Consider the following 8476-nt stretch of genomic DNA (forward strand, 5'->3'; position numbering starts at 1 on the left):
TTAATGATGCATTTGATTGCCAGTCAATAACAACCAGAACAAATACAATTAAAGTTCATTTAAAGCTGTGATTACTGAGGCTACTTGTTTTCTAACTTTCATTCTTTTATGAATCTCTTACCCATATCCCCAGTCCCTGGTAGAGTGTGTGTAAACTCAATTAATTTCACTGCCTGACTAAACAAATGAATAAATACAGAGTGCTGGATTATCCAAACCAGCTCCCTCATGCCGTGAAAAGAGCCCTTTAAATGGTTTGATGGCCTATGTCTGGCCACACATGGTGACCCAGACATGCTGGAGCTGGTTTTGATGCCTCATTCTGCCACCACAGAATGTAGATGAGAGGAACAAAGAATCCATTGCCAAAACTCCTGGATGCTACTGCTAACTGTGATCATCTATAAGACAATTCTGGGTCAATAAGGACATTAATTTCCAGACTGAATCTTTAAGAGTGACCTTAAAAAATAATTCAGATGTACAGAAAAAAAATCTCAATATCTTCAAATGCTTCAGTTAGAATATTAAAGAAAACTGCATATGGTGATAGACCATAATCCCAAATGTTGTTAATATCCAAGATTTGACATAATGATCATGCTTTACACCATCCCTTTGTTGGTGGTGTTTTCAGTGTATGATATTTTTTTAAAAAAAACTTCATAAAGGGATGAGAAAAATACTTATTGAGTTGCTATTAGTACACATTATGAAAAAAATGATGTGTTTCTTAAGTCAACACTCAGCCGAGGACTTCCAATCAGGCATCAGGCCCAGTGGTCTCACGCAGAGGCCTTGGTTCCCACTCTGGTAACCCTGGGCTCCTTCTGTGTGTTGATATGATTGGTGGGTGGAGAGCACTCCTCTATTCCTGCCTAGCTACCTGAGCATCTGCTGCTATCATGAACCACGTAGTAATTATCCAGACAAGGAGGTACATGACCAATGGACTATGTGGGAGGAAATAAATGGTCATCAGTATTCTTCACCTGGGAAGCCAGCAGAACACAAAAATTTGGGGGAAACTAACCAAAATGTACGAGACAATGCTGGATGTTGTCTTTATATTTGAAATCATAACCCATTTTGGTGGTGGCTAGACAACTAAATTTGAAATGATTTATGATTCTTGAATTATGCAAAAACATATAAGAAAAATGAGCCTAAACATAAATTTTCAAGACATAGCCTGGAGAAAAACAGGGAAAGGAATTCAAGAATAGAATGAAGAAAGTCAGGGGGATTTCAAAGGTCCATGTGGGTGCTGGCAAAAGAAAGAGTAAAGACTCTATGATGACTATCTGCAGTGATCATACAAATTTTTCATGGGAGGATTAATAAACTGGAAAAACTTTCTAAAAAACTCTCAAGTTAGATTAAGTTTTAGTTTAATAGAAATCCTTTTAAAAGTATCCTCAAATTATGGTCCATGGTAAAAGTTTGAGTCTTACATTTAAACATATGGGTGCATATACATAAAATTTCAAGAGTAAATCTTTCTAGATCTAAATATTAATCTGGAAATTGACAGGATGAGAAATTTTGTCAAATTTTCACTACATAAAATACCAAGGATGAGGATTCTTTTGAGAAGAACTGTGTGACCGAGGAAATATTCCTTTATGGTCTTATGCATATTTGTAGTTTTAATTTATATATAACAGGCATATAATACATTTTGTATGTGTATGACTAGCTGCTTATAGCTGCATAGCAAATGACCTCAAAACTAAGCAGCATAACAGATTCAATGCAGTCCACATCTAAATACCAATTACATTCTTCACAGAACTAGAAAAAACAGTCCTTAAATTCATTTGGAAGAATAAAGACCAAGAATAACCAAAGCAATTCTGAACAAAAAAAGCAAAGCAGGAGGCATCACAATGCCCATCTCAAAGTATACTACTGTGTTATAGTAGCGAAAAACAGCATAGTATTGGAATCAAAGTAGATGTGAAGACCAGTGGAAAAGAATAGAAGACACAGAGACAAAACCGCATACATATAGCCATTTGATACTTGACAAAAATAAATTCTGGAGAAAAGATAGGGTTTTTAACAAATGGTGCTGGGAAAACTGAATAGCTGTAATGTAGAAAAAAAATGAAACTAGACCCCTATCTCTCACCCTGCACAAAACTCAGATCGAAATGGATCAAAGGTTTAGGAATTTGACCAGAAATTTTGTAACTGCTAGAAGAAAACATAGGGTCTACATTCCCCCAAGCACAAAAATAAAATCAACAATTAATAAGTGAAGTTGGCAAGGATGTGGGGGAAAAAAGTATGCTCATATATTGCTGGTGGGACTGCAAATTGATGCAACCACTATGGAAAGTAGTATGAAGATTCCTCAGAAAACTTGGGATGGAACCACCATTTGACCCAGTTATCTCACTCCTCAGTATCCATCAGCATACTACAGGGATGCAGCACATCAACATTTACAGCAGCTCAGTTCACAATAGCTAAGCTATAGAGCCAAATGAGGTGCCCTTCAACAGATGAATAGATAAAGAAAATGTGGCAACCATTCTGGAAGACAGTATGGAGTTTCCTCCAAAAAAAAAAATTAAGAATGAAACCACCATATGACCCAGTTGACTCACTCCCTGACATTTATCCAAAAGAACTAAAATCAGCATATTACAAATAGCCACACCCATGTTTATAGCAGCACACTTTACAATAGACAAATTATGGAATCAACCCAAATTCCCATCAATACATGAATCATGGATCAAGAAAATGTGGTATATATATATATATATATATATTCACACACACACACACACACACACACACACACACACACATATATATACAACAGAGTTTTACTTAGCTATAAAGAAGAATGAAATAATTGCTTTATCCAGTAAATGGATGGAAATGTAGAAAACCATGTGATGTAATATAAATCACACTCAGAAAATCAAGTGTTGAATGTCTTCTCTCATATGTGGAAGTTAGAGCAAAATATGGGAAAGAAGGAATTGGGGGAGGGGATCAGATATTATAAAAATATAGGGAAGATCAGCAAAGTAGAAGAAGAATGAGAAGGAGTGTTAGAGTCTGTAAATAAGTCAAAATAACACCTGGCATTTTGTCAGGGGAATGTTAAAGTTCGTAAACAAGTCTGGATGGTGCCTGGCAAAATGTCAGAGGGAGTGGTTTGAGAAGTAACAAAACCGAGCCATTAGGTGTAGAGATTCCTGATTGGTTGACTGATGTATCTAGTTTATGCTAATTAGATAAGCTGTGTGGAATGTATAAATACTGCTCCTGTCCTGCAATAAACGGCTCCTACTCCTGCTGTATCAACGTACACAAGTTATTCGTCACCCCCCGATTATTTTGCTGCAGCCGGACTGCGGCAAAGGAGGGAGGAGGAAAGGGAAAGGGGAAGAAATACAGACTGAATTTAACAAAATCATATTATAGACATATAAGAATATCTGTGAATTTCATCTTTATATGTATATATAAACTACCAATGAGAAATAAATAAAGATGTGAAAGTAAGATCAGTAGAATGGAGGAGGGAGAATAGGGGAAGGAGAAAGGGAGGAAAAGGTAGGGAATGGGGATTGAAATAAAATTCTTTGCATACATGATTTTGTCAAAATGAACTGAAATACTATGTATAATTATAACACCCTAATTTTAAGAAAGAAAGAAAAAAATTTATCAACTTAAAAAACCTTATCTTCATTGCTGAGTGTTGGGATCTGAATATATTGTTCAGCTGGGTGCCTCCCATCAAAGTCTCCCACAAGACTGCAATGGAGGCCAGGGCTCCGTTATCTCAAGGCCCCCTTGGCAGGGGATGAAGGGACATGTTCCCTTCCAAGCTGCCTCACCTGGCTGTTGGAAGACTTCAGTTCCTCTCTGAATATTAGACAGAGACATCAATTCTATGTGGGCTTCTTTTATAGGTCAGCTCATGGCATGGCAGAATGGGCTAAGAAAGCAAGGGAAAGGGCACACGAGACAGAAATCACAGTCTTTTTGTAATCTAATCTCAAATGTGATCTCCCAGTCTTCATATCTTAATCATTAGAAGTGAACCCGTAGGGCTGGGGTTGTGTCTCAACAGTAGAGCACTTGCTTAGCATGAGCAAGGCCCTGGGTTTGATCCTCATCATCATAAAATAAAGAAAATAAAGGTATTGTGTCCAACTACAACTAAAAAATAAATATTAAAAAAAAGAAGTGAACCCATAAATCCATCCCATATGCAAAGAGAGGGGATCTTCCAATGATGTGAACACCAGGAGGCAGGGGTCACTGAGGGCACTGTCAAGGTGGCTGCTGTTCTTAGTCCATTTTCTGTTGGTATAGTAAAAACATCAGAGTCTGGGTAGTGTATAAAGAGGTTTGTTTAGCTCACAGTTTGAGAGATTGAAAGTTCATGATTAGGTAGCTCTATTTTTTCTCCCCATAGCAAGGACCTCATGATAAATACCAGCATAATAAGAACATGTGGGAGAGGGATCATGTGATGAGACAGGAAACCAGAGAACAAGTCAGGGGTCAAGCTCACTCTTTCATAATAACTCACTCTTTAGGGAAGTGCCAGGGTCTAAGAAGCACTCCCTCAAGCTCTTCTAGGGCAGCTACCTATGACCTAACTACCTCCCATTAGGCTCCACCTCTTAGAGGTTCTGCCATTCAATAGCTCCACACTGCTACTCTGAGGTCCAAACCTTCAACACATGAACCCTTTAAGGGACAAACCACATCCGAACTGTAGCACCTACTCTGTGTGCATATGTGTGTGTTGGGGGGTGCATGCGTATGTACACATACACACACATACAGGCACATACATCAAAATACGTACATGTGTACACACATGTATATGTGTACTTATATAGAGAATTCGTATTTCAAATTCCTGATTGTTGTATCATGTGTGACAAGGTACGTTTCTACTGCATTAACAAGACTTCTATTCTAGTTTAGGAAAAATTTTCTAACAAGCCTCACCAAGTCTAAATTGAGCACAATATGGGTTAGAAATTTCAATGATTTCACACATTAAAATATTGTAATGGAAATTAATTTTTATAAATCATTTTTCCACTCTGTACCGTCTCTAATTTCAGCCTAGGGCCTTCTGTCCTTGACTCCATTATTTAAATGCCCTGATTTCATCCTTCTCTTGGCACTCACCCTCTGCTCAAATTTCACAAGTGAATATACCTACCTGAAGTCCTTGTTCTTTTTTTCACTTATTCCTTAGGATCCCAAAATGATGGGGTTGTGCTCCCCTAGCCCCAAACGCAATAAGTGTCTGTCTGGGAATATGGACAGAGCTTAAACTTGGGGGCTTACATAATCTTGGGAGAAAATGTGAAATCACACTGAATTCAGCACAAGTTTGCAACTGAATTTACTTTGTTTAATCTGAGATTATGTCTAGCAGTTTCTAGCTCTTCTAGACAGTTTGAATGTTTCCAAACCTGAGACACTTCCCTTTTCTATCCAGGTGGGCATTTAGGGGATTGTGTACAAATATTGAAAAGAAACAAAGGGTGAAAAAAATAAAAAGTTTTTGCTTTGCTGAAGCAGCTTAATAAAAACTAAATATGGTGGTATTCTTTCAGAACCCTATGGGAAAATGTGACATGGTACTGGGGAAAGATATATGCTTCCCCTATCAGCTCAGAACCCACTACCACTTTAATATCTAAAAATGCCAAAACTTAGAGCACCAAGTGATAACATTCTGGGCATGAATCCAAGAGATGAAAAGGGGTACTTTGGGGATAGAGGAATGAAGTTTGTTTTAACAGTCTGAATGCAGTAGGTATTAACTAAAACAGGAAAGCAAGGGAACACAGCTTTGCCAGATGCTGCAAGATGATTTGAAACAACTCATTGATGACTTCAAGAAATAACTAGGAAACTCTTTAGAGATCTAGATCTAGAGATCTAGCTTGTGGGGTTTATAGTTGGCATTTGGATATTAAGCAATGAATATGAAAATAATGCAAATGCAAATGATTATTTTCTTATAGAAAAAAATGCAAACACGTTGTGTTACAGAAGAGGAACCCTGAGCTTAGGGAAAGCAAATCTATATTGGGCAGTAAGTCTGCTTGACCTTATCTTTATTATAAGGAATAGAGACATAATTTTTATTATGCTGCCCAATTAAAAACAAAACCAAAATAAAACACCTGCATTTTGCTCTGATGGTAGATATCATATCTTCCAAGACTCTTCACTATACAAACATCCTTGAAAAAATAGTCCTAAGTAAAAGCAGTCAATGCCTTTACTTATGTGCAACAACACAGGAATTCATGGAGAATTGTCCCCCAACATTCCACTGTTATTTGCATTTTAGGTAAACCAGAAAAAAATTATCAATTAAAATGATACATTATTTCATCTAAACTTTTAACAATGAAAATATTCATAACCTTATCACCAAATCATGCAAACAGGCATAATTTTTTTTTTAAGAATTTAACCTTTTGCTATTGGGCCCAGCTCAGTGGCATATGCCTATAATCCCAGGCTGAGGCAAGTTCAAAAGCCAGCCTCAGCAACTTAGAGAGACCTTGTCCCAAAATGAAAGGTTAAAAAAGGGCTGGGGATGCGGCTCAGTAGTTGAGGACCCCTGCGTTCAATCCCTAATACCAAAAATAAATAAATAAAAATAAAAAATAAAGAATTTAACCTTTATTTTATTTATTTGTTGTTTATTTGTTTTTATGTGGTGCTGAGGATCGAACCCAGGGCCTCACTTGTTCTAGGCAAGCATTCTATCACTGAGCTACAACCCCAGCCCCAGGTATACCTTTTATAAATACAAGAATATGTATTGACTGTGATTAATATATTGATCTTTGTATTCTCATTCAGCAGAAAATGGGTGTCAATAATCATTTTATCTAATAAATATTTTTTACTCAAAAGATAGCATCTAGACTGATCATTGGAATGATTCAAGACAAATTTGGAAGAATTTTTAAACTTATGTAGGTTTCCTCGCACATTTTCCACTGAAAAGTTCTTTAAAAATTATTCTATTTCAACATCACCATAAGAATCTTCAACTCTGTAAACAATTCATATTACCTGTACAGGAAAGTATAACTAAACAACATAATATTTTAACTGAACTTTCAACTTGCTCATTTACTGTTGAAGAAACTGAGGCCCAAAGACATTAAGTGCTTTGGAATTGGCCAACAACTAGTTAACGTCAGAGCTGAGCTTAAACCCCACAAGCCCTGACTTGGAGCACAGGCTCTTTCTTCTGATCCAACCCCACATATATGATATGATAGAGCTTTCAAAAGGGGGTATGCATCCCCCTGCAGCAATGGCAGCAAGCCAGGGAGGTAAAGCCACAGGATAAACACAGGGTGTCTTGCTCCAGTGTAAATATTACTCAAAGATTTGAGGAGAGTTAGATGAACCACTTCATTTTTATATTAAAACAAGATTGATTGCAAAGGAGAATGTACATTTTACATGAATTCTTAAAACCTCAGGCTGCATTCCTCAGGCTATAATCCCACCCTATGGAAGTTAAAATTTTCTGCTCACTCTGCTAGTGACACTACTTTGGTAAAAAATTTAAACCCCCAGTATGAAGATATCTGGGAAGAGTCTTTACATAAAAAGTATATTCATTAACCTTTGTCCTTGACATCCTATGGTTAAGTTTGCATTATTTAAGCCTTTATGATCATTAAATTGTAAATTTTTCTTGAAATGAGAACACATTAAGACCTCAGAATAAAAGAGTTTCTGAGTTGCTTTCCTAAAAAGAAGTTTTGTTGTGTAGGCTTTTAAAAAATACTTCTATCTTAATCAGTGTAACATGAAAAGGTTTAAAAATAAATAAAGGATGAAATTTTTAAATGTGATTTTTATAGAAACTATAAAAATAGTTTACTTCTGTAAAAATTTCTTACTTCTGTAAGCTGTCTATAAACCTATTATGCTTGTGGTCTTAAAAATTACATTTGTAAAAAGTTGAATAAGTACTATGCATTTCCATTGTCCACATAGCATATTCATGAATAATATCTAAAATGCTATAATGCACATTAACCACAAACATGGAAGAGGCCAATAAATTATTTAATATACTTTCTCAGTAGACCATTCCTCTTGTCTGATTTTTATTTCCCTGATTAAAAACTATATAAATGATAGTTCTCAGATGATTACTCCCTTAATGATAACTTAGAGGTCTTTTAACCCCACCCAGCCCCAAATTTCTTTTAGAAGAACTGAAATAATATATTCTTGCTTTCTCCACTGTACTTGCTTTTCACCAACACTAAAATGCAACTAGTTTAACCCATTTAAAAAAGCTAATTGCAAAATTTCAGGTTCAAATTTGGAGACTAGACACCAACTCATTAAATTCAATTAACATTTTTTAAAACAACATTGAGTTAGGCTCTAGTATAATACAGGGATGTCATAAACAGTATCCAAT

At 36.2% G+C, this 8476-nt stretch overlaps 1 pseudogene; it reads left to right on the forward strand.

Annotated features, from left to right (window-relative positions):
• Positions 1-905: 905 nt before the first annotated feature.
• LOC125615512 lies at positions 906-1341 on the forward strand (annotated as a pseudogene).
• Positions 1342-8476: the final 7135 nt, after the last annotated feature.

The sequence above is a fragment of the Marmota marmota genome, unplaced genomic scaffold (genome assembly GCF_001458135.2).
Source record: "Marmota marmota marmota unplaced genomic scaffold, marMar, whole genome shotgun sequence".
Classification (NCBI taxonomy): Eukaryota; Metazoa; Chordata; class Mammalia; order Rodentia; family Sciuridae; genus Marmota; species Marmota marmota.